Source organism: Panthera onca, chromosome A2 (assembly GCF_046562875.1).
Source record: "Panthera onca isolate mPanOnc1 chromosome A2, mPanOnc1 haplotype 2, whole genome shotgun sequence".
Classification (NCBI taxonomy): Eukaryota; Metazoa; Chordata; class Mammalia; order Carnivora; family Felidae; genus Panthera; species Panthera onca.
In genome coordinates this window covers 47,398,200-47,424,910 of record NC_138340.1, presented here as the reverse complement: position 1 = coordinate 47,424,910, position 26,711 = coordinate 47,398,200, and the positions used below count along the sequence as shown (strand labels likewise).

The 26,711-nt window shown below is 38.4% G+C and overlaps 1 pseudogene; it reads right to left on the bottom strand.

Moving 5' to 3' along the window:
* Nucleotides 1–4,829: 4,829 nt before the first annotated feature.
* Nucleotides 4,830–5,802, bottom strand: LOC132678793 (U2 small nuclear ribonucleoprotein A' pseudogene; annotated as a pseudogene).
* Between the last annotated feature and the right edge of the window lie 20,909 nt (nt 5,803–26,711).

The following is a 26,711-nucleotide window of genomic DNA, read 5'->3' as shown; positions in this document are numbered from 1 at the left end:
AAGCAATCTTGAGAAAAAACACAACTGAAAGCATTATGTTCTCTAATTTCAAACTCTATCAAACTATAGTAATAAAAATAATATGGCAAATAAATAAATAAATAAAGATAAATAGATCAATGGGATAGAATAGAAAGCCCAGAAATAAACCTATCCATATACGGTCAATTAATTTAAAGGAGCCAAGAATATACAATGAGTAAAAAATCAAGTCTCTTCAGTAAATAGTGTTGGATAAATTGGACAACCCCATGCAACAGAATAAAAGTACACTACTATCTCAAAACAAGAATTAGCAATACACACACACACACACACACACACACACCTCAAAATGGATCAAAGATTTTATTTATTTTTAATTTTTAAATGTTTATTTATTTTTGAGAGAGAGAGACAGAGTGTGAGCGGGGGAGGGGCAGAGAGTGAGAGGGAGACACAGAATCCAAAGCAGGCTCTAGGTTCCAAGGTGTCAGCACAGAGCCAGATGCAGGGTGCAAACTCACAAATTGCAAGATCATGACCTGAGCAAAAGTTGGATGCTCAACCGACTAAGCCATCCAGGCGCCCAAAAATTGGTTAACGATTTTAATGTTAGACCTGAAACCATAAAACTCCTAGAAGAAAATATAGGTGGTAAGCTCTTTGATGTTGTTGTGGATGATTTGAATTGGCACCAAAAGCAAGGGCAACACAAGCAAAAAACAAAACAAAACAAAACAAAAAAAAAAAACAACTGGGACTGCCACAAAGTAAAAACTTCTGCACAGCAAAGGAAATCATCAAAAAAATAAGGCAACCAACTGAATGGGAGAAAATTTTTGCACATATTTTATCTGATAAGGATTAATATCCAAAATATATAAAGCACTCACAATTCAACAGCAAAGAAAGAAATATTTCTATTTACAAATAAGCAGAGACTCTGAGTAGACATTTTTCCAAAGAAGACAACAGATGGCCAACAGACAAATGAAAGATGATCAACATCACTAATCATCAGAGAAATGTAAATCAAAACCACAGTGAGACGTTATCTCATACCTGTTGGAATGGCTATTATCAAAAAGGCAAGACATCAGGTTGACAAGGATGTAAGGAAAAGGGAAACTTTGGGCACTTTGGTAAGAATGTAAGTCAGCAAAGCCACTATGGAAAAGAGTATGGAGGTTCCTCAAAATATTAAAAACTGAACTACTAAATGACCCAGAAATTGTATTTCTAGATATTTATTGGAAGAAAACAAAAACACCTACTTGAAAAGGTATATGCAACCCCATGTTCACTACAGCATTATTTATAATAGCCAAGTCATGGAAACAACCTACATGTCCATCAATCGATGAGCAATAAAAGAAAATGTGAGATATATTCACACACATTAATATTATTCAGCCATAAAAAAATGAAATCTTGTCATTTGTGACAACTAGAAAGAACTTGAGGACATTTTGCTAAGTGGAATGAGTCAGACAGAAAAAGATAAATATCTTATGATTTTACTTACATGTGGAATCTAAACACACAAACACCCACAACAACAACAACAAAAACCCCCAACCTTCTGACTATAGAACAGAGAGGTGATTGCTTGAGTTAGGAGATTGGGAGGTGGGTAAATGGGGCAAGGGTATCAAAAGTAATAAACTTTCAGTTATAAAGTATATAATCCATGGGGATGTAATATACAGCATGGTGACTACAGTTAAGAATACTGTATTACATATTGTAAAGCAACCAAGAGAGTGGATCTTGAAAATTCTCATCACAAAACAAGTGTAATCATGGTGACGGATGTTAACTGGATTTATTATGGTAGTCAATTTACTGTATACACAAATATTGAATCATTACGCTACACACCTGAAACTCAAATAATGTTTTGTCAATTATACCTAAATTAAAAAACAAAACCAAAAAACAAAAGAATGCATAATAAATGATAGTATATTTATGCAATAGAATACTATACATAGTGGTAAAAATGAAGTAAAACTAACTACAACCAAATGAATAAATCACACAACATGATACAGAGTGAAAGAAGCAGATATGAAAAGAGTGAATACTATCTGGTTCCACTATGAAATTTCAAAAAAAGAGGTGAAACCAATGTATGGAGGTGGAACTCAGGACAGAACAAAGTTAATGGCTAGAGAAGGTACATGGAGGCTTCTGGATGCTGGTGACATATTGTCCCTTGATCTAGGGGCTGGCTATATTGTATGTAATTCTAAGGTTTCATTATAACTCAACTGTTAATTCACAGCAAATTTGTTCATTGCTTTGTATGTATGTTATTCTATAGCAGAAAGTTTTTACTGACAAAGTTAAAATGTCTAAGACACTGTGCTGGGTGCAGTGTGGGGAGACAAAAATAATTAGGCATGCATTCTCTGACTTTTAGATTGTTAGAAAAACAGTTGAGACATGTACATCTGCAAACAAAACTAACAGCATGGACTATAAGTGATAAGTGACCATAGCTAAGAGGGGTGTGCTGGAGATGCTTCTATGTGCTGATTTGTAAACATGCCTTGCTGACTCTGCGTTCAGTGATATCAAATCAGTAGCTTCAAATCAGCTACAATGGAAATATTTATACCACAGAAATTGGCAAATGCTGCACACCAGGGCATTTCCCCCAGACAGCTGGTTGTTAAACATTTACCAGCACACCACTAGCTACGGAAACAAAAAGTATTAGTGGAATTAGAAAAGGCAGCATCTTAGCCTGTCTGAACCCCTACATAGCCCAATGACAAAGGGTATAAGCCTTTTTAAAAACTTGTAAAACCAGCATTTTTCACAAGGTAAGAGAAACAGGAGTGCTCACAAACTCTTAGGTCTGGGATACATCATCCTACTGCCCTCCAGTGGTAAATAAAATCTTGTATGCTTTTCTGGAGACAGTTCAAGCCAACAGTTCCCAGGTACAGTTTGATTTAGTTTATGATGCTTATAGCTGAATGCCATTGATTCCATAAATTCTGGAAATTACAGAGGGAAAGAATTGATAGGTCATATTAGTATACAAAGCATCAAAATATCTCTTGTTGGAATATGCAAGGATTGGAAACAAAGCATCATCCAGCAAATAAAGGAGTCCATCTATCAGATGCTGATGCAAGCGGTATGGCAGAAAACTAGTCTAGCCCAGCATGCTTTTTACAAATTTACAAGAAATCTTGTGGAATTTCAGAAATCCTACAACCTTGTAAATAATACATCTTGCTCTGTGAGAATAATATAGTGAATAATACATTAGTCACAGAGGATCTGAAATCCAGAACAAAGAATGAGACTGGGGAGAATTTAGGGTGACAGAACCATGTGCTCAAGGCAATGCAGTATTACTAACATTAACACTGCTAACCTAATATACTTGAAGAAGAAAGAGCAGGAAGCGGAGGAAGAGGAAGAGAGAAAGAAGAGGAAGAAACAGGAGGAAAAGAAGGGGAGTGGAAGAAACAGCTTTAATTCCTTAGAATTAAAACAGGAACTATTGCTGTTTTGGAATTACACATGAAAAATTAAAATTAATTAAAATTAAACATGTTGGGAAGCATGTAACCCATAGACATGAGGATATTAAACTAGCCAGGAACATCAATTTACTGATCTTCATGGTGCCTGGAAAAGTTAGGGAAAGCAATCTACAGCCTGCCTCTGAGTACTTTAACCAGCCTCAGTTCTCAAATGTTTCTGGACATCCAAGCCCCAGTGCCTAACTCAACCACAACCTGGCATTCCTTTTACTATTCTAGGTACACTGGATTTTAGAAGATATTGCATCAGTTTTGTTTTAACGGACAAGAAACCAAGCCAGAAAAAATTAAAAAAAAAAAAAAAAAAAAATGTTGCTGTGGTTTCTGTATTCAACCACAGAGAGGGAAACATTCCCAGCCTGCATTTGTAGATATCTAAGTAGGCATAATGGATTATAATAGGTATCCTTCCAGACTTCCCGGAAGACTTTATTTGACTGCTACCTATAGACTTGGGATCTGTTCACCCAAACGGCATGTGACCCAGGTCAGGCCCATCACAGCACACCTTTAATCTGAATAAAATGGCTGATTAAGGAGTGAGGCTTGTCACCAAAATAGAGATAGTTCGAATTCCTTCCTTGAGCTGATAAACAGATATTCTAAGATATATATCTCATCTAGAAGCCCAAAAATAGCAGAAAGAGGCAAGAAATGAAGAAAGTGATAGAGCCCCAATGACAGCATTTGAGCTTCGAAATCCAGCCATATCAGGAGATAAAATGACCCACAGACTTCTGAGTTGCATGAGCTGATTGTCTTTTTAACGTTTGCTTATGTGTGTATGTGTGTGTTTTAGGTGCAACAGAACAAACCTAACACTGGAGAAAGAGGGTTCACATCACAGACGTTCATATTAGAGGTGTCAAAACATCTATTTTATCTGGATACTGTCTTATCAGGAGTGAGTCTGGGGAAAAGAAATGGATTATCAAGGGGTAAAGTGTAATAAGCCATGAAAAACCCTAGGTAAATGTACAAAGCAAAAGCCCGAGCCCACTTACAATGAAACATCCATCACTCTTGGGAAAAAGGTAAGCAGATTTCTTTTTGGTTTATCAATTCCATTTGTACAGATCAGGATACCGAGTCCTCTCAAAGTTAAACATCATTCAAACTATCGATTCCCCTAAATAGAGATGGTTATTATTACTACCTACTACTTAAAAGCCCTAATACTTTACTTACAGTAATTTATTTTTTTTCACAGCGAATGTCTTTGTATTTTTACTATTTGTAGAAAACTGGCATTTAGATTTCAAAATGTATGATGTCACAAAATTACCAGCAGCAGTCTTAAGCATTTCAACAATGCTTATGAACTCCACTTTGGTGACACAAACAAGGCTATTATTCCAAGTTCAAAAAGCAGGACTTGTCCCAGGAGGATGTTACACGTCCTGTAGATACTCAGGCCATCTTGCTGAGGACCCATTCGTGACCGTGTCTTCTTCCATCTCCTCTTCACCGTCATCATTGGGCCTGATCTGCGTTCCCTGCCAGGTATCTGACCAGACTGCAGCAAGCCCTTCAGCCGCTCTACTTCAGCCAGAGTTGACGCATTTGCTATAGAATTCTTGATGGCTTCTACATCCCCTGGAGACGGTCCGCCTTTCTTTTTGTCAGTCGGCAAACCGGCACCTGGGTTGAAAGTTTTGCTTCTCCTGGCAATATCCTTTGCAAGTTGTGCACCCCGTTTGCCCTTGAACATTTTCTCTGCTTCCTGACGCTCTTTCAGTTTCACCTTCTGGAAATCCAGTACTCTGACTTGCGGAACTTTACAAATTACATACAGTCTGTAATGCTTCTTATTTGTTACAGGATTTCTTAGGATACTTAGGTAAGTCAGTGATTTGAGAGATGCCAAGGGGTCCAGATCACCCAGTTCCACGAGACTGTTGTTGGTGAGAATGAGCTCTGTCAGGCAGGGTAGAGCCTGATCAAGTGCCTCACCTATACGCCATATTCTATTGTTGTTCACTAATAATGTTTTCAGTATTCTCAACAAAGGAAAACCATCCAGTTTCCTGATTTCATTGTAGAAAAATCCATAGCATCAAACTGGTCCAAGGTAGCACCTAGATTTTCAATGACAGGAATTTTATACCCCCCGGAAGTCCAGCTCGCGGTCCCGCACAGCGTTGGTATACTGCCCCGCCTGCTCCATCAGCTCTGCCGTCAGTTTCACCATCCTGCCACCTCCCGCTGCCGGTGCGCGACCCAACGGCTGCTTCCCGCCGCCTCCGGCCCGCCAGATTTCCCAGCGTCCTACAGTGACTTAAATAATCCTTGAAACTACCCCATATAGTAGGTTCTACAGCTAGTAAGTGATAAAGCTAGGATTTGCACACGGTTGTTCCAGTTCTCAAGTCCATTCCCTTCATCAGTAGGCTATCTGTGGCCTCTCAGAAAGCACAGGAGATGGTAATTTTGGGATTTGAATGCAAAGATATAGGATTCCAACTTTCTGCTACCCTACTTTGCCCTGAAAAGACAATGCCTATGCAGTCCAAAGCCAGGAATGGGCACTCTTCCCTCTTCTCTCTGTTCTATGATGTCTATACATATTTTCAACATACACTGACATTATTGGTCTTACACCATTAGCTTGTTTCTACTAGGACTGAATGTTACCACAGAACTGTAAGTTTATGTCAACTGTATAGACTACAACCTCCTGATTTCAACCAACATCATTCTTCAGAGAACCTCACATTCAGGCAAGGTCTTCACCTGACCACCAGTGCTATGTATCTATGCCAGCCTGTCAACAGAGTCATAGACTAAAATGCCACATGTCTAAGCCCAAATATGCTCTTCTTTCTAAGCCCCCATTTCTATAAAATGGGATAATACAATATCATAATCTGGTTCTCAACCTTATACTCCTTCATTCCTTCATTTATTTCTTTGTTCTTCTCTCTCCTTTATTTCCACGTCAAATATTAATCCCTGCTTCTTCTATATGTTCTAGACAATTCCATTCCAGTTGCCTCCACACCAACCCAAACCTCCATCTCCTCCATGGAATGTTTCAAGAACTGCCCAATCCCCTATCTCATCTAAAATAGTTTCATTTATTCACATATTCACCTAATATTCAAATTTCTACTATGTACAAGACTCTATGCAAGGTAAGCACCAAAGAACGTAGTCTCCTTGACCTCAATAATCTTCCCAAAATAACACCTATAAATTGTAAATGCCACCAAAGTTCCTCATTACCTATAGAAATGAATACCTAACTTATCCTTCATTCAAGGCCTTCTGAAACTCAACCCCAACCTAACTCACCACCCCTATTTCCCAGTATTTCCCTTCATGTGATCTTTGCTTCATAAAACTTATGACCATCAAATCAACAGCTAGCACTGGCTCCTGGTTCTTGGAATGTCCCCACCACAACCACCTGATGACCAACACACTGAAAATAAGTGTTGCCTTTTATATTATTTTATAATGTGAAAAAACATGCCCTGCACAATTAGATATTCATCAATTCATTCACCATTATTTATGGATCAGTTCTATGGACTCTATCATTATCCAAGACAAATGTTCACTCAACAATTTTATACTTGCAGAGTTCTTTAGAAAAGATGGGTCTTGGGGCACCTGGGTCACTCAGTCAGTTAAGCATCCAACCTCAGCCCAGGTCATGATCTCATGTTTCATGAGTTCAAACTCCCCACTGGGCTCTCTGCTTTTAGCACAGAGCCTGATTTGGATCCTCTGTCCGCCCCCCTCACCTCCTGCCCCTCCCCTGCTGGGTATCTCTTTCTCTAAATAAACAAACAAACAAACAAACTTAAAAAAAGAAAAGATGAATCTTTACAATCCACTCTGCTAGGCATTTCCCCAGAATTTTATCATTTGCATCTGTAGAGTGGTAGAAAGGGACAAAAGGAATATGAACAGCACGTATTAATGATTTCTAAGAGATATCAATAGACTGTGATCTGGAAGCTGCTGAGACTGCCTCCTGCTTGGTATTTTAATCAGTTCAACTAAATAAAATCTGGTACAGACATTCTACAAACAGAACTCAAGACTAGTATCCCCATCACATCTGGGCATCAGAGACACAACCAGCAGAGGAACACCATCTGCAGTAACTGCAGTTTTCTCTAGCTTTATGTTTGCCAGTCACCAAGGAATCAACAGGGAAAGAACTGCCATTAGATCCTCAAGGTCTAAGGCATGTGGTCCATGGTCTCCCCCAAAATTATTTAATACGACCTTCCCATAAAACATAAGACTTTCAATTTCCCCTTCCCAAAAGGTAACTTTTATGGACACAGGTTATTTTTCTCAAATGTGATAGCTTCTAGAAGTCAAATAAAATAGTTCTGCATGTGGCCTTAGAAACCACCATTAGCCTCTGTATACAAAGGTAGTAATAATGTAAATCACATGAAAAGAAATACGCTACCAAGACCTAGTAATTACATGATCAAGAAAGTTGCCTGCAAATTTGTAAGGCATTCCCAAATATAGATTCAGTCCAGAATTAACAATAACCACATCGTGGCTATTTATAATGAAGGGTTATAAGATTTATAATGAAGAGTTTATCAAAATGGCAGCCCAAATGTCAAACAGAGTCATCAGATTTGGAAGAAAAAAGATAGGTAGTATCTCACTGTGTTTTCAAACTTTTAAAACCTTGATATGACCAATCCAGAAAGATGGAACTTAGCTTGGACTCACTTGAATATTAAATTGAGGTGCTATTCTACTGCAGCAAACACTAATGCTTTACTTCCCCACCTTGCATTGTACTGATTTTGCTAGGAAAAATAAAAAGCTCAATGTTTGTGAATAAATCCCATAGATTTAAAAAACATTGGAAAGTATGTCACAGAAATCCTTGCCATTTATGAATTCACACTACACTGTGAGACCATGGTTTTCTTAAATAGAATAGGAAATAGATGAGAAGATGTTGGAAATATTAATGAATAGAGTGCTGTGCATTCTGTTGGATTTCTCAAACTCTATTTTGAAGTAAAGACAATAATGCTTTCAATTTTATTCTGGGCTTAAATATCCTGCATCTCTAGGTCTCCCAACAGTGCTTTGTGTGACTGTAAAAACAAGCAGAGGACTACTCTTTCAGGTCAGTAATGTTGCCTTGGAAACTACCTACCATTCCAATATGTCTGCCTCTGATAGAGCAGGCAATTCTGCATGCATGCCGTTTTCCCCCACAACAAAATAGAGCTGGAAAAGTGCCCTCAAAGTTTTTACAGTTACAAACTCCTGTAGAAAAGATGGGATTTTTACAATCCATAGAGATTCCCCATTAGGTATTTTCCCTGAAGCCTATAGGGTAGCTTATCTGTAGAGCAGACGCCAAGGAGAAAGAAACATGAACATCAAGGGCTGGTGACTTCTCAAAGACCCCAAGATACTGTCACCCAGAAGCTGCTGAGCCTGTACCTTTACTGGGGTTTTAACCCAGCTATTCAACCAAATGGAATTAAAAAGAAATCCTTCTGAAGTGACAAAAAATGAGATGGAAATTCTCTTGTCCTTTCTCCCCACTTAGTAACAGAAGAATTTTAATATGGAATAATCTTTTCCTTTGTGCTCTTTTCCCAGAGGGTTTCAAACACATGAGAGACACCACCGGGTAATTCTGACTTTTCAAACTTGCAGTCTCACTTCTCTCACTCAGGTTGACTTTTTTCATTCGCCCTTTCTGGATGATAGAAGCCTGTTTCAGTCATTTTTCACCACATAGGTCTGCTCTTCCTACTTGACTTGGGAGAGCTAATGGAGCAGTTAAAAATAAAAATAGAATTCTCAGAGCACCCGAATCTGAGTCCCAGCTCTATCACTTCCTAGCTGTGGATCAAAGACATTTGTCTGTATCTCCCCATCTATAAAATGAGGCTATCTACTCTGGTCTCACAAATTTGTTCAGAGGCTCACATAAGACTACATGAATATATGGTATCACTTAAATGCAAACCTTTAACTGTACCTGTTTATTTCTATTTTAATGTGTGGAAATAAGTCTTGGGTATTAAAGAAAAAATGAGAGGTTAGGTGTCAAATGAATGGGGCAAGGAACAAACTTTTTTTTTAATTTAAAAAAAATTTTTAATGTGTATTCATTTTTTTACAGATGGAACATGAATGGAAGAGGGGCAGGGACAGAGAGACACAAAATCTGAAGTAGGCTCCAGGTCTAAGCTGTCAGCACAGAGCCCGATGTGGGGCTCGAACTCCCAAACTGTGAGATCATGACCTGAGCTGAAGTTGGAGCCTCAACCAACTCAGCCACCTAGGCGCCACATTTAATTTTTAAATTTTTTTAATGTTTGTTTTTAAGAGAGAGAGACAGAGCACAAGCAGAGGAGGGGCAGAGAGAGAGGGAGACACAGAATCTGAAGTGCACTCCAGGCTCTGAGCTATCAGCACAGAACCCAACACAGGATTTGAACCCTCAAACCATGAGATCATGACCTGAGATGAAGTCAAACGCTCAACCGACTGAGCTACCCAGGTGCCCCAGGAACAAACCTTTTATTAAACAATTTTAATATCATTTTATTTAATGCTCTTCACAACTCTGTAAGATTTATTTCTTTTATTTTACAGATGAAGAAAATGAGGGCTAAGTATCTTTCCTCAAGTAATATAACTAATGCGTAGAAAAATAAGGAGTTGAACCCAGGTCTATCTCAAGGCCCAAGGCCATGTATTCCTTTTCGAGAGAAAGAAGGACCAGTTGGACTTAAAACAATTCCAACAACATTACAGCATCAGCCAGACTGGCAGGTTAGTAGATGGATCCATGAGAAATGCTTTAGTGATAAATGAAAGAAAGCCAAATCCCAAATGGTTGAGTACAAAGGGAGATTATTTTTTATACAGGTGTTCTGTTTCAAAGGGGCTCATGCACCCCAATGTCTATAGCAGCACTATAGATAATAGTCAAATTATGGAAAGAGCCCAAATGTCCATTGACAGATGAATGGATAAAGAAGATGTGCTGTGTATACACACACATGCACGCACATACACAATCGACTGTTACTCATCAATCAAAAAGGATGAAATCTTGTCATTTGCAACTATGTGGATGGAACTAGAGGGTATTATGCTAAACGAAATTAGTCAAAGACAACTATCTTAATGATTTCACTCACATGTCAAATTAAGATACAAAACAGATGAACCTAAGAGAAAGGAAGCAAAAATAATATAACAAGGAAGGGGGTTGTAGGTAGGAGGATGAGCTAAATGGGTAAGGGGCATTAAGGAAGACACTTGATGATTTGAGCACTGGGTGTTATACATAGGGGATGAATCACTAGAATCTACTCCTGAAATCATTATTGCATTATATGCTAACTTGGATGTAAATTAAAAATAAATACATAAATAAAAACATAAATAAAAATTTAAAAATTTTAGTATCACAGCCTTAGATTGCTAGAAGTAGTAATCAAAACCAAAAGAAAAAGAAGATTCAGCCTAATTTCCTTACCCTATTCTAACCCCCCCAAATGCAAAATGAAACTGATGTATAAGATCCCATACATCTTTAATTTCTGAAGAAAAAGAATTTCCTGAGAATGAATGGTCATCTATAGACTTCTACTAACCTCCTGTCTTTTTCAATTTCTGGAATTTTATCTTGTTTCATTTTTTACACATACTACCTCCTCAGCCTCCTCTTTATGTAAAAGTGTACCACCCCTAGCCTAAGAACTTTGGAGTTTGTACTAGAAACAAGAGACAAGTGACAGGAAACACAGAATATTTGTAGTGGCTGCTTCTTCACCCTGCTCAGAATTCCCCCTTGGAACCAATGCTATTCCCTATGGTAATCCAGGGACTACTAGGAGGATAGCATCCAAGATGAGGGATCTAATCCTCACCCCATGAGGCATAAGGGCTAATTCACCTGACCACACCATCAGAGGGCCAGTGCCCATATTTCCCTACTACTAGCCTAGAGAACATGCCCTACCACAAATGGTTCCTTTAGCAACACTTTCCTCATTTAATCAGGCCTGGACTACCTTAGGTATAAGATTGATCCTTAGGAATCTATGTCTGCCCAGTATTAGTATTGTGACCACTGTGTGTTAGCCTAAGTTGGGGGGTGGGAAGAAAAGAGGGGGGGGGAGGGAAAGAAGTCTACCCAAGGTAAAATTCTATGATATGTAATCCACAGCACTCCCTCAAGGGCAATATTCTCAATAATCTAGTATGTCACAAACCTCTTTGAGAATGTTCTGAAAACTAGGGACTTCAGAGAAAAGGCTGCATACACAAAACAGTGGTGTATAATGTCAAGGTTATTATGGACCCTAGTTAGCAAACCCAGAGATTCTGGATCCCAGGTTACCAACTTCTGTTCTAGCCTACTAGTGAGCATACCCTAGGGCTTAAGAGTAGTGACAGAGGGGATCTAGTCCCTGCCTATGCTTAAACATAGAGGAAGAAAATGTATGTCTTACCTGGGAATGATTTGCTCCCCAGGTTACCAGTGATGTCTGGTTATAGTGTTATCATCAAGATGAGGGTAATGCTATTGGCATGTAGTGGGAGAAGCCAGGGATGGAGCTAAACATCCTATATTACAGAGAAAGAGCCCACTGTGGCAAAGAATTATCAAGCTCAAAATGTCAACAGTACTAAAGGTTGAGAAACTAAAGGTTGAGAAAGGAAGAGACAGAAACACAGATGAATGGCAATGTGTTTTAAAAAGCCATGCTATAAATTTAATCTGGGGTATGATAAGACCACTGCAGAGGATACTTAGTCCAGGCCTGGAAAAGGAACTTGGAAATCCTTCTCTTGTTACTGTCATGGTTGAAGGAGGCTGTCCTGCTTGGGGTGTGCCACTGATTTGCATACATTAAACTCTCTGTCCATGCATCCTGCCAAACATCCACTTAATCTAACTTCAGCCAAATTTCCAAATAAATGATGGTCACTACAGATAAAAAAAAAAAAAATCTAGTTTTGCAATTCACGAGGGCCATTCGTTGGCACAAGCTATTGTTTTAAAACACAAGTAAATTTAGCAATCCTGTATTTTCCCGTTTCTAGAAGACCTTGTTTAAGTCATTGTACTCCTTACATCTCAGTTTCTTTGTTCCCATAGCCTGGACTATGTCCCTACTGCGCTAGGAGTGGCAGCCTAAAAAAGTAGTTAGGATTATGGACTCTGGGGCCAAAATGCTAAGTCAAATCCCAGCTCTGCCACTCATGAGGTGTGTGGCCTATAACACACTATTCAGGCTCTCTGTACCTCATTCCCTTCATCTATGGAATAGGGATAATAATGGCAGCTACCTCATGGAGATGTGAGGATTTAAAAAATTCTACATGTAAAGCACTTAGATTATTAGAATATCATTACTATTGTCATCATTAACATCTCAAAGTTATATGGAGAATAATATTAGATTTAGGCTTCCCTAAACAAAATAGGAGATTTTATTAGCTATTTGCCATCCAAATGGTAAGGTATCCACTTTTAAATACATGTGTTTTTAACCTAAATTTGAATCAACACATTTGCTAATTATCGTCTTTTATGTTTGTCGAAAGTTAGCTCATATGTCAATATTATTTTAGAAGTACAGCTCCTTCTGTTCTAAATTGGGGGAGAGGGAAATTTATATTTGCCATTAAAATGCCAAAGTGGCAACACAACATTATGGTATCTGTTCACAAAGGTTTGAAGGAATAAAAGTCATTCCCAATGTTGTCTTTAATAATTCAGTATTTTATTCTTCAAATTATTTCAATGGTTCCTTGCTGCCCAGAGCAGAGAATCCACATGCCTTGGTCAAGCATTCTGCCATCTGGCCCAAACATATCGTTCACCAGCCCCCTGTCTGAAACATTTCCCAGCAAACTCTAAACCTAATGTTTACTCTCTCCTCCACCACTGTTGACCCCAAAAGTCCAATGCACTCATATCCCTACCTTATTAAATGTGATCCACCTTCCTGTCAAATAGCCCCTCTGCCATGAAGCCTACTCATAATATTCAACCTCCTCCTTCCCAAACCAGACAACATCTTTTCTTCTTTTGATTTCCCACAATCTTTGATTTACACCTTGCAGGTACTTCTAAACCAGTGAACCCACACACCCTGAACAGGGTATTGGATACAGACGTTTCCATCTGAGGTGTGGAAATGATTTTTGTAATACCCACACTCTTACAATATAAAGAACTAGGAGGAGGAGGAAATCAATTCTGATTTTGTGATCTGAGGTTTGTGAGTCGAAGCAATTCCCTCTGGTTTAATCAATGACTGAATTACACTGTTCATTTCAGTAACTAAGCACACAAGTCCTATCCTCTGGAAATCAGGAATATTCAAAGTAAAATTTTGCTGGCGGTCTCAGAGTCATGGAGTCAGAATTGGCAGATGTAGAAAATCATCAAGTCTTTTCAATTATTTACATTAATTGTTGTCATCTGCAGACCTGGGATCTTCATGGCGCAAAAAAGTAAAATATTAGCACTTGGACTACATGCCCTCACCATTTCTGTTTTCGGCTGGGCCTTCTCAAGCCTATGTCATTCCCTATTCTTTCATTTCTCCCATTACTTAGCTTAAATATGAGTTGCTCTGAAAGATCACTGGTAATTCTGATAAAATATAGTCCTGTTACTTTTCTTTTCTTTAAAAGGAGCATGATAATTGCCAACTGCAACGAACGGAGCTGAAAATAACTCCCCAGGCAGTTGTGCATTAGGAATTAGATTAAAATGAGCCCAATTTATTTTTAAATGACCTGGTAATTTGTAGGAAAGATTTAAGCCGCTTAAATTTCCATCAGTGGAAAACTGGGAGGCTCAGGAAAACCAACCGTTGGTCACTGGGGTGTGAGAATGGACCCTTTTCCCAGAAGCCAGAGAGGCAGTGTTGATGAATTATTTCAAGATTTACATTCAAAAAGCAACAGGAGAGAAGAAAAACTTAATTTAACATGAATTTAATCTGCTTTCAAAGTCTAAAATAAAGTGAGTTCAATGTCAGCTCACAATTATAAGTGCCAAGATCTGTACTTAGAACTAATTTTCCAAGTACAACTAATTAGGATTTGAAATCAAAGCCCTAGGAATAGTTTTTGAGGCTCTTCTTCTGCTCACTCTTAAAGCATGAAGGATTCTGTTCTCAGCTCAGAGACTGAGTATGGGGTATGTCATATATTTTATTTCAGTACAAATGTAAAAATCTTCTAGGCTTGTCCTTAAAATTCAAGATATATTAATGATTTTCTTGATATACATGACTGCTAATTTTCCTCCTCTCACTGTTTATTATCAACCACTTCTCCATGGATTAAGTGTGTGTGTGTGTATATGTGTATAGAAAGATGGACACATATATTCATATATAGATACCTACAGATAGATGTGTGTATATATGTATATATGCATATATATGTATATATGCATATTTCATACATCTAAAATCAAAAGAAATAGTTTGTTGGTCACTGATATGTCACTTAAGTCTCTGAATCCTCCAGTTTGGGGAGAGAAATGTTAATAAAATATTTTAAAAAGAAGACAAATTTCCATAATGGCACAAATTACACAGAAACAAAAGACATAAAAAGGTGCAAAAATATAGAACCTCAAACATTTATCTACTGGTGCTGAAAATACAGCAGGCTTGAGTGAGGCACAGAAAACTTTCAAAAGATGAGCGCAGCACAGATGTCTTCCATTTGCTTTTGTTTTCTACACCAGAAACACTTTCTCTCCTCAACCCTGCTCTCTCAGAGTGGTTGACATATGGGTAGTGGGTTCATGGACAACCATACACTCCAGTTTCTGGATGGGCTTGACCAGTTGAGAACCTCAGCAACAGACCAGAGGCAAGAAGTGAAGTCCCCTGGCTCATTCCTCAGGGTTACAGCTCCACTCTTTAGCCCCATGTTCCTTCATTGTCTCTTGCAGTTTCCTTACACTCTTCACAAACCTATGTAATTGGTTTCTCTTCAAACACACCTTCATCCAACTATCCTAATCAAAGCGGCCATCTGTTTCCCTCCTACAAACTGACTGATACAGGTGACATTGGTACCTTCACGACCTTCACAATCTACTCAATGAACAGGGGCAGTTTTCATGTAACTCTACAGCCGCCATTAAGCGGACATAAAGACATATATGATGAAGAGGAGGAAGGAGTCACTTTGAGTTAAGATCTAGAAAGGTTTCATAAAGACCATGGCATTTGAGATGGACTTTCAAGGACCAGCAGGAAAGACTGGTGGAGACAGGGTGATCACATAACATGAAGGGAAGATGAGGCCCAAGCCTGAAAAGGCATCAAAGCAATGGCAATTTTCAGAGGTTTTTAGTTGAAAATCAATTATGCCCAACCAAGAAGAGACAAAACAGAGAAAAATAAAAATAAAAAAGCCTGGAAAGTGAAACTAGATCAAGCTTTAGAAGACTTTGAACTTCTGGTTAAACAGTTCTTACAAACAATATTTTGTGGAATATAAAAACTTACTGAGAACTTTTATGCAAAAAAGATATGCTAGCAAAGTATTACCTTATCGTGAGTGTTTAATAAATATTAATCCCAGCAGAACATAAATTCCATCAGACTGGGGGCCATGTCTGTTTTGTTCAGCTGTACCTCGTCCCTAGTACAGAGCCAGGCACATATTACTCACTCAATTGACAGGTGATGAATGAATGAATGAATGAATGCTTGAATAAAGATATTTTATTTAAATCAGTCTTTCATAGAAACTAGGGAAATTAAAATGGAAGATACAACTTAGACTAAGCTGTGATCAATGACAATTAGAGGGAGGATAAAATGGGAAAGACAATCCAAGATATCCTGGTTGCAACCACATCTATGGAACACCTCTGTTAAGTATGGCCAGCTTTCTATTACTACATAGGCAGCATTCAGATACAATCAAAGTTCCCAGGTTCAACACTTAAGAGACATGTGGAAAATAAATACAGATCATACCCTACAACAACTAGCTATAGGAATAAATCTAAATTTCATGAAGGAGAAAATATACAACACCATAGTTAATTATGCATTAAACTATCAAGATTGTCTTTAAGGGCTATAAACATTCAGGAAAAAAAAGATCACATCAAAGAGAGGTGAATGAATTTGGGAAGGCTAAAACTGCAGACTAAAAAATTAAAACTATGCAGATGAACCAGTTTCCCAAAGCTTACTCAGGCACTGGTGAGCCTACGTGAATTTATACAGGATGGACAAGTGATAATGAGTTCTATGTACATTATGATACAAAGTATTTTTGAAAATGTTTGTTTTTAAAAAGTGGACTATTTGATAAAGATTTAAGTTTATTATAGCAATGGGGTGAAAATGTGACAAAGATACTTAAGTTTGGGAAGCATGGGTAAAAGGCAGAGTGGCAAATACCTTTTGCAAAGAGAACTCCATTTACAATTAGGAAAAAGGGGTTTAACCATCTGGTTTGGTGATCCTAAGGGTTCATATTCATCAGAAGAGGAAATGAAGTGTACATGGAAGGGTAGAATTCTGAAACACAGATAACCACCTAAAGACCCTCAAAAAACTTATCCAATAAAACTTTCCTATGGCTCAAGAATTATTGTTGCTTTTGCCACAATCAGGTTACTATGTATATTTTTAAAGTAGAGCTAATAGTTGAAACTGGATGGAACTAGCGGGTATTAGGCTAAGCGAAATAACTCAGATAAAGACAGATATCATAAGATATCACTCATATGTGGAATTTGAGAAACTCAACAGATGAACATAGGGAAAGAGAAGGAAAAATAGTATAAAAACAGAGAGGGAGGCAAATGCTAAGAGACTGTTAAATAGAGAACAACCTGAGGGCTGCTGCAGGAAAGTGAGTGGGGGGATGGGTTAAATGAGTGATGGGCATTAAGGAGGGAACTTGTTGGGATGAGCAATGGATATCATATGCAAGAGATGAATCACTGGGTTCTACTCCTGAAGCCAAGACTACACTGTATGTTCACTAACTTGAATCTAAACGAAAAATAGTAAAAAAAAAAAATAAATAAAGTACTACAGCTAATAAACAATTCAGTATCAGGTCACCTAAGTGTTACACTCTTTGAATCAGTAATTTCTCTCAAAATTATTTACTATAAGGAAAAAAATCATTGGAACAAAAATAATCAATAATTATGGGGTTCCTGGATGGCACAGGTGGCTGAAGATCAACTTTTGATTTCTGCTCAAGTCATGATCTCACAGTCATGAGATTAAGCCCCACATTGGGCTCTGGACTGGGCATGGAGTCTGCTTATGATTCTCTCTCCCTCTGCCCCTACCCAATTCGCGCATGCACTCACATGCTGTCTCTGTGAAGAAAAGAATCAGAATTAAGATAACGACAATGCTTTTGATAGCAAGCATAATTTTGTGTTTTGCCTTGGTTTCAATTAACCATGACCAACAAATATGACCTCAAATACTTTTGAAAACAAAATGCTTTGTAAAGTTTGTACCTTTGTAGATTAAAAAAAATTTTAATAGGAATTTATAAAAACACACCAGTGGTTAATATAAAAACAGACATTGTTTTATTAAAAGAACAAAATTAATGGTGATTTTTCCACTTTGTTTCAAATTTGATTAAAAGCAGTAAAAATAGTAACTCCACTGTAGAGAGTGGAGAATGCAGCCTCTGTGCCAGGTGATGCACTATGTGTTTTAAATAAATTATTTAATTTAATCCCAAGGGCCATCCTGTAAGGCTGGTATTACAATTGTTATTGACGGCAGAGAATTTAGGGTTTTGACAAATCAAGCAAATTGCTCAGAATGGAGCAACTTCAAAGCCACATAACTACAAATGATTAGATTCCAAATTGGTCACTGATTTTCAAAACCGTGTTTTAACACTGTGTGTGTCTGGATATATGTGTTTAAAAATGAATGGAAGGGGCACCTGGGTGGCTCAGTCAGTTAAGCCTCCGACTTCAGCTCAGGTCATGATCTCGTGGCCCGTGGGTTCAAGCCCAGCATCGGGCTCTGCGCTGACAGCTCAGAGCCTGGAGCCTGTTTCAGATTCTGTGTTTCCCTCTCTCTCTCTGACCCTCCCCCGTTCATGCTCTGTCTCTCTCTGCATCAAAAATAAATAAATGTTTAAAAAAAGAAAGGAAGAAAGAAAGAAAGAAAGAAAGAAAGAAAGAAAGAAAGAAAATTTCAGAGTCCAAATTAAAATAGAATAATAGCTCCTTTTTCTACTGACAGCCAACTAGAACCTGGGAAGAAGGAACAAAGCACAACTATCCCAGCATTCTCTGGGGGAGGGAAATGTCAAGCATCCAAAACAGCTTAGTTAAAAACATTTATTTAAGCCAAAACACTCAATGTTTATCTTTTTTCACTTCTATTCCCTCCATAATTCTTTACAAAAGAAATCTCCTTTCACGAACTAATCTCCACCAAAACAATTAAGCTGATAGCAGAAGAAGAACTCTTAGTGTAATTTATATCTGCTGAGACAGTAATGTATCCTTTCCTTATCATGATTTTCTCCCAGGCAAAATGAAGCAAGTACAACACATTTTGAAGTCATTCCACAGATCAAATCACTCAGAGATATGATATAATTAGTTTTATGACAGTAAACATTTAATTAAATTAAGGAGGAACAATTATGTTAAAAAGGATGAAAACATCAAAAATTAACATACCATTGACATTAATATGCCAAAATGAGAATGTGATTATGGATACAAATATTTAAATTGATAGAATTCTCACGAAGAATAAAATGTGCCATTGTGAGCATTTTATTCTGGATGTAGAAACATAGTATCTTTTTAAGTTTACAAGACTGGGAAAAGTATATATTCCCCATAGTTTCTGTGAACCATTTTACAAGACAAATTTAAGAAGAGAACATCTACAACCTGAACCAAGGATGATTTTCTTGGTACATTTTTTCCCCATAAAACTCTATCTTTCTGAATTTTTGACATTACATGTTCTTGAATAATAGAATCAATGCTCTTAGATCCAGTTTTAGCACAATAAAATCTGTTTCTCACACTTGATGAATTAATGTCTACAGAGGACAATTTTACCAACTATAATCAAAACAAGTTTATGTTACCAACTATTGAGAAGTACTAATGAGTTAATAGAGACCTAATAACACAGACACTGAACATTAATCATAAAGTGATGTAATACTGAAGCAAAAGTGGAATGAATCAGAGAGACAGAACAACTTTATCAACGTCTTTTGTTTTTAAGTCCAAGTTTTGACATAATCTCTTCCAAGGGAAGCAACTTGACAGGTCTAAGACTGATATAAAGGCCTTTATTGTGTTTTTTCTATTTATCTCAACTAATTGCCTTAGACTATCTCTAAGATTTTTTTCTTGCTTGTTATTATTGAGTGGTCAATTGACATGAACCCAGCTAAATAGCCCCTATCTCCATAAAACAAACAAAAAATTTTAGGATAAATACTAAATCAAAAGAAAAAATTAGAGAGGTTATTGCAGAGCAAGGCCTACAATAATATCAAATAATAATTCTATTAATAAAATAACAATAGGGGAATAGTGAAAATATTTTCTAAAGAATTTCCTTAAGAAGAAGCCAAAAGGGCGGAACAGCATGGAAGTTTTTTTTGTGTCTCGCATCTATGAAATACAACCAGATCAACACTAAACAATCCTGCACATCTGGAAAACTGATCTGAGTATTAACACAACAATCTGCACAACCTGAACCACAGAACTTAGCAGGTACGTGGCATGGAGAGGTAAACTAGGGGAGAGAGAAGCCGTGGTGGGCAGGGAGCTGTTTTTGTTTGTGGAGAGAGGACTGAGATGAGAATAAGGGGAAAGCACCCCCCAAAAAGCAGCTGGAGAGAAAATGGAAAAGTGGAAACAGCTGTAGGGACTGAAGTAAAAAGGAAGAAAGGAGAAAGGAGAGGGTTTAGATTCCATTAAGACTCTACAAATAGGGGTTGCACAGAGTCTGAAATGTAGCATCTCGATACCTGGTGGTGCTCTGGTGGGCAGAGCAAATCCCCAGGAGGAGAGTTATGTCTGGAGGCCTCATGGTCTTCAGGCCACATGGGGAGAGGCAGTTCCCCTGCTGGGAGGACAGGTGGTGGAGGCTGTGTGGCTCCCCCAAAGGCAAAGGGACCAGTGGACCCAGGAGAAAAACCACATTCGCTGGTGCTGGAACAATGCCTTCAATGAAAATGAAATGATGGAAGTGAGATAGAATTTGAAAAAAATTGCACAAAAGTAAAAAATATAGTAGAAAAAATTAAAGAAAAATATTTTTAATAAAATTTGAAAATAAAAAGTTTTTCTCTTTCTGTATTCAAGAAAAAGAAAAGAAATGAAAAAGAGAATAAAGGAAAAAAAGGAAAAAACAAAATTTAATAGATGGACCAGTGAATGGACTGAAATATGATTAAAGTTACTTCATTTTCCCCTAGAAGTCAAACTATGAAGTGCTTTATAGTACATAGTAGGTGGAAAGACGTGTGTTCCTGAAGAGGGAGGTTGGCCCAGTTGGGCGGGGCTTAGTGTAATGGCTATATTCTCCACTATATGGCGCTGCTTAGCTTACTGGGGTGGATTGTTGTGGTGCTTGTAGGTGTGTATGCACATGTGCAGGAGCAGTGAAAATGGCATCACCCAACTACCCAGTCTCTAGTATCAGAACTCTGTTCTCCCTGATCAGCAACTGAGCACTTGTCCTTTGTCTTCGGCTTCCGTACACTCCCCACTTTTACACTGTCCTTGACCAAGCCCCAGGATGCACCTCCCTCCTGAGTTTTATCTCAGATGCGGGTGTTTTTCCTGACCCCTTACTTCTGAGGGACTGCGGCTTTGACCCGTTCTGCCCCTCTGCAGGAGGGTCTCACCATGCAAAGGCCAGGTGCCTGCTGCACCCAGGAACGTTTTATTTTCTGGAAGAAAGGGACAAATTCCTAGAAACATATAAACTACCAAACTCAAACAGGAAGAAGTAGAAAATTTGAACAAACCTGTAAACAGTAAAGGAATTGAATTAGTACACTAGCAACAGAAATGATGAAATGCTTAGAAATGAATTCAACAAAAAATATATCAAACTGATATGACAAAAACTTTTTAATGCAGGCACTCCCATTCATTGCTGGTGGAACCACAAATTGATACCACATGAAGGGGGTGAGCCGACAATACCAATCTAAATTCCAAATCCATATACCCTTTGAACTACCAGTTCCACTTCTAGAATTTTATCCTATAGATACACTTGAACATGTAGGAAATTTTGCAGGCTAAAATTCATTTGTTGCATTATTTTTTTTTTTTAATTTTTTTTTTCAACGTTTTTTATTTATTTTTGGGACAGAGAGAGACAGAGCATGAACGGGGGAGGGGCAGAGAGAGAGGGAGACACAGAATCGGAAACAGGCTCCAGGCTCCGAGCCATCAGCCCAGAGCCTGACGCGGGGCTCGAACTCACGGACCGCGAGATCGTGACCTGGCTGAAGTCGGACGCTTAACCGACTGCGCCATCCAGGTGCCCCATCATTTGTTGCATTATTGTTGTAAGGCTGAGGATTAAGAGAAACCTGTTCAATCATAGGAGAATGGTTAGTTTAGAGTAGTTCATATGAGGCAGTAATATGCAGCTGTACGCATATGACAAAACTTTCTATACACTGATAAAATGTCCAAAATATTATTTAGGTTAAGAAGCAAAATGTGCAGGGGTTCCTGGGTGGCTTAGTCTGTTAAGCATTCGACTTCAGCTCAGGTCATGATCTCACAGTTTGTGGGTTCTAACCCTGCATCGGGCTCAGTGCTGTCAGTTCGGAGCCTGGAGCCTGCTTCGGATTCTGTGTCTCCCTCTCTCTCCACCCCTCCCCTGCTCACACTCTGTCTCTCAAAAAAAATGAATAAATATTAAAAAAAAATTTTTTAAAGAAGCAAAATGTGCAGAAGTTTATCAAATATCTTTTGTATATAAAAAAAAAAAAAATGAGGGGATCCTGGGTGGTTCAGTCCCTTGAGCGTGTGACTTCAGTTTGGGCTATGATCCCACAGTTCATGAGTTTGAGCCTCATATGGGGCTCTGCTATCAGCACAGAGACTGATTCAGATTCTCTGTTCCCCCCTCTGTCTACCTACCTGATTTCTCTCTCACTGCCTCTCTCAAAAAACAATGAATAATCTTTAAAAAAGGGAAAAATGAAAATAAAACCTTTTTGTTACAGAAAAATTCATTAAAAACCTCTTTAAGAATGCCTAAGAAACAAATATGAGTGTGGGACACCCATGTGAACTAACCACAGGAAGGTAAACCTGGAGAGGAATCTATACATGGTAACCTTGCAGATGACTTATTAATTACACACACATGAATCACACTAGTTACATAGTTCATATGTTGTTTGTATTTTAAAATGTGGCTAGCAGCATTATAAATTCTATTACCATTCTAATAGTCAAGATAAGGTAGGTTATACTGTTGTACCTAACCCTAAATTTCAGTGATTTCTCATAACAGGTTTATTCCTCCCCACACTCCATGACCATAATGGGTCAACTGGGGTTCTGTTCTACATGGTTCTTTATCCAGGATCCAGGTTGACAGAGAAACACTGGCAGTCCCCATGCAGAAGAAAAAATGTATCCTGGAGGTTCTCACACTGGCCATTAAATCCTCCATCCCAGAATTAGTAGGTCACTTCTGCTCATAACCATTGACTAGAACTTGTCAGAACCCCCACAAAGCAGAGAGAGAGCTGTAAGAAGAGCAGGAACACCTTCCAGTGAGCTCTAGTAATGACGACCATGACCATCTTAGAGAACAACTTTACAATGTGTCCTAAAAACAAAGAACATTTGAAATCCATAGATTATGAGCTGGAAATTACATTTCTGAGAACCTAGTCTTAAGGAAATATCCCCCAGTGTTAATAAATAAATGGCTAGAAATAGTCACCTCTGGACCTAACACCAAGATTGAGAGAACTGTTCCTTATCCCTTCCTGAGGCAGCTCAACACCCCCCAACTACTACTCCTCTGCCCACACACACACACAAAGTTATAAATGAGCTGTAAACAAAAAAGCAAGCAAGCCCCAATGGAAGTGGAGTAGTTTGCCTTTAATGCCTGAGGCATTGGTCAGCTGAGGCATCGGTCAGCTTTCTTATGCATTCCAATTATGAAATGTGAGTTGAAAATCCTCTACAATGAAGTAATATATGATATTCATATCAATGGTTCATCTCCGGCTCCTGGGAAAGGAGCTATGCCATAATTTTAACCTAAGTTCATTTTAATTTCAGTAGCAACAAAGGTCTTCATTTAGTCAGGTCTTCACTAACAATGGAAAGTAGATAATTACAGCAGATGAAAAGATACTTAAGATTTTTTTTTTTTAAAAAAGGAGCCTAATCTCACTGTATTTATAGAAGTATGCATATATTTCTTTTTTTTTTTCAATGTTTTTTTTTTTTTTTTTTTTTTGTTTTTTTTTTTTTTGGGACAGAGAGAGACAGAGCATGAACGGGGGAGGGGCAGAGAGAGAGGGAGACACAGAATCGGAAACAGGCTCCAGGCTCTGAGCCATCAGCCCAGAGCCTGACGCGGGGCTCGAACTCACGGACCGCGAGATCGTGACCTGGCTGAAGTCGGACGCTTAACCGACTGCGCCACCCAGGCGCCCCGAAGTATGCATATATTTCAACAGAAAGGTCATTTAGCTAATTTGAGGTAAAGTTGCACTTACTATACTTTTTAAAGCCACTATAATGGGTGGCTTTTAAGTACTTACACCCTACAATCTGACAGGCTCAGGTTTGAATCCTAGTTTTGTTCTTTAATCACTGTTTGAGTTTGGACAAATCAATTAACATGTCTAGATTTCTGTCTTCTCAACTAAAAGGAACATGAGGGGTATGTGTACACATCTCATGATGCCATCATAAAGATTAAATGAGATAGTAGATGCCTAGCATTTATTAATGGGCACGTGATTATTGCCAAGTAAATGTTCTATGTCTTTTTTCCTGTAGCTTGTATCTGTGTTTTTATGTTCTAATAAGTCCTGTCACAATCATCATGTCATTTTTAATATTTAAACCTGAGAACCTCCACATAATAGAATGATAAGGACATACACCTATCTTTCAGGCAAAGGAAAATATGACAAGTACAAGTGGAGCAACAAAGGGTGCCCCCGACAGATCAGAGAGTTACTACATTCAGTTGTGAGGAGACTGGCAAATATGCATGGAAGCAGCGATATTCACATAGGTCAGGAAGAATGGGTAATATTTCCAAGGTCAAGGCAACCTAAGAACAAAGAGATGATTTCGGGTGGAAGGATCATTATTACAAAAGCCTTACCAAAACTGTGCATTCAGAACAGCAGCAATGCAGCCTGAAGACATGTTCAGGAGTAGTGAGAAGGCACACTGACAAGATTGGGGGTAAAGGGGGGGCAGGACTGAGGAGACACCCGAATGCCAGGACAGAAGACCGCATATCATTGGGTAAATCTAAGTGGGAAAGCAGATTGGATCTAGGTTGACATGTTTAGTCCAATAACATTCCAGGACAAGAAGATTAAAAATGAAAAGGTAAAGAGGAGAAATGTGATATGCGATATGAATACACATGAAACAATGTATGTTTGGCAGAAGGAAAGACCAAGAAGCCTGGACAAGAAGAACAGAGCATTCTTATTGGAGGATGGACTGATAGGTCGCTGAAGATGGTGATGAGGATGACAATGACAACAGCAGCTACCATTTAATGAGCACCTGCCACAGATTAGACACTATGCTAAGTGCTTGCATATGTTTTTAATTTAATTCTCAGAAAATGCTAAAGATTTCTTCTCATTTCACCATGAAGATTTCATGATGAAAGTCAGGTCCAAAGAAGTTAAATGTTTAACCCAGAATCTCCCAGCAGGGAAAGGGTAGAGTCAAAATCCAGCTCAGCTGATGTCAGCTGATTTCAGCTGAAATCCAGCTCAGACTGTGCTGGTTCTATGGCACCTCATTTACTGGACAGAGGATTACATGCAAGATACAACTATTCCCTGGATCTATTTTCAGGGCATAAGAACCCACACCTCTTGTTTATTTGGACTTAGCTCTTGCAGCTTTAGATTTGCTTCAATCGACCCAACTATAAACTCCTTGAAGGTGGCTACGCATCCCTTGTTTTATCTTTGCATCCCTAAACAGTACACTACATACTGTTGACTTATATTTATTCATTCATTTATTCCACAAATATTTACTGACTGCTTCCAATGAACCAGGCCCTGTGTTAAACACTTCTGTTAAAAAATAATCAAGTAGGGTGCACCTGGGTGGCTCAGTTGGTTAAGCGTCTGACTTCGGCTCAGGTCATGATCTCACAGTTCGTGGGTTCCAGCCCTGCATTGGGCTCTGTGCTGACAGCTCAGAGTCTGGAACCTGCTTTGGATTCCCTGTTTCCCTCTCTCTCTGCTCCTCTCCTGCTCACACTCTGTCTCTCTCTCTCTCTCAAAAATAAAATAAACATTTAAAAAATTTTAAAAATAATAATAATAAAGAACTCACAGGAATCCAAAAATGAAGGTCATTATTGTGGAAAGATTATAGGTTTGTGGGCATTTTTTAAATTATCCTTTCAGTTTTGTGTACATTTGAAATTTTCCATAATAGAAAGTATTTTAAAAAGAAAGGAAGAACAGATTCCACTGTAAGTATTCTTGCCAAGATTACCAATGGATTCCTTATTGCTAAACATAATGAATACTGCTCTGTCCTCATTTTCCTTGAAGCTGTCTCCCTGGACGCTAGAATTGACAGAGAAGGCAAATCAGAGAGATAGGAGGAAACCATGGGTTAAGGAACCCACACATTCTGTTTTCTATCTACCTCTCTAGCTACTGTTTCTCAGCTACCTTCCGACTTCCCCTTTTCTTTTTTCCCCTCTTTTAAATGCGGAAGTCATGCATGCCTTCATTCCTGTACTCATTTTTTTCTTATCTGGCTCATTTTTCTGTGTTCCCATCCTCTCCCCATTCTTTCAGTATTATTCATATGGTGAAATCTTCCCAGTCTGTATTACCAGACCAGATCTTGCTCCTGAACATCAAACAGGAATCCAATGTGTA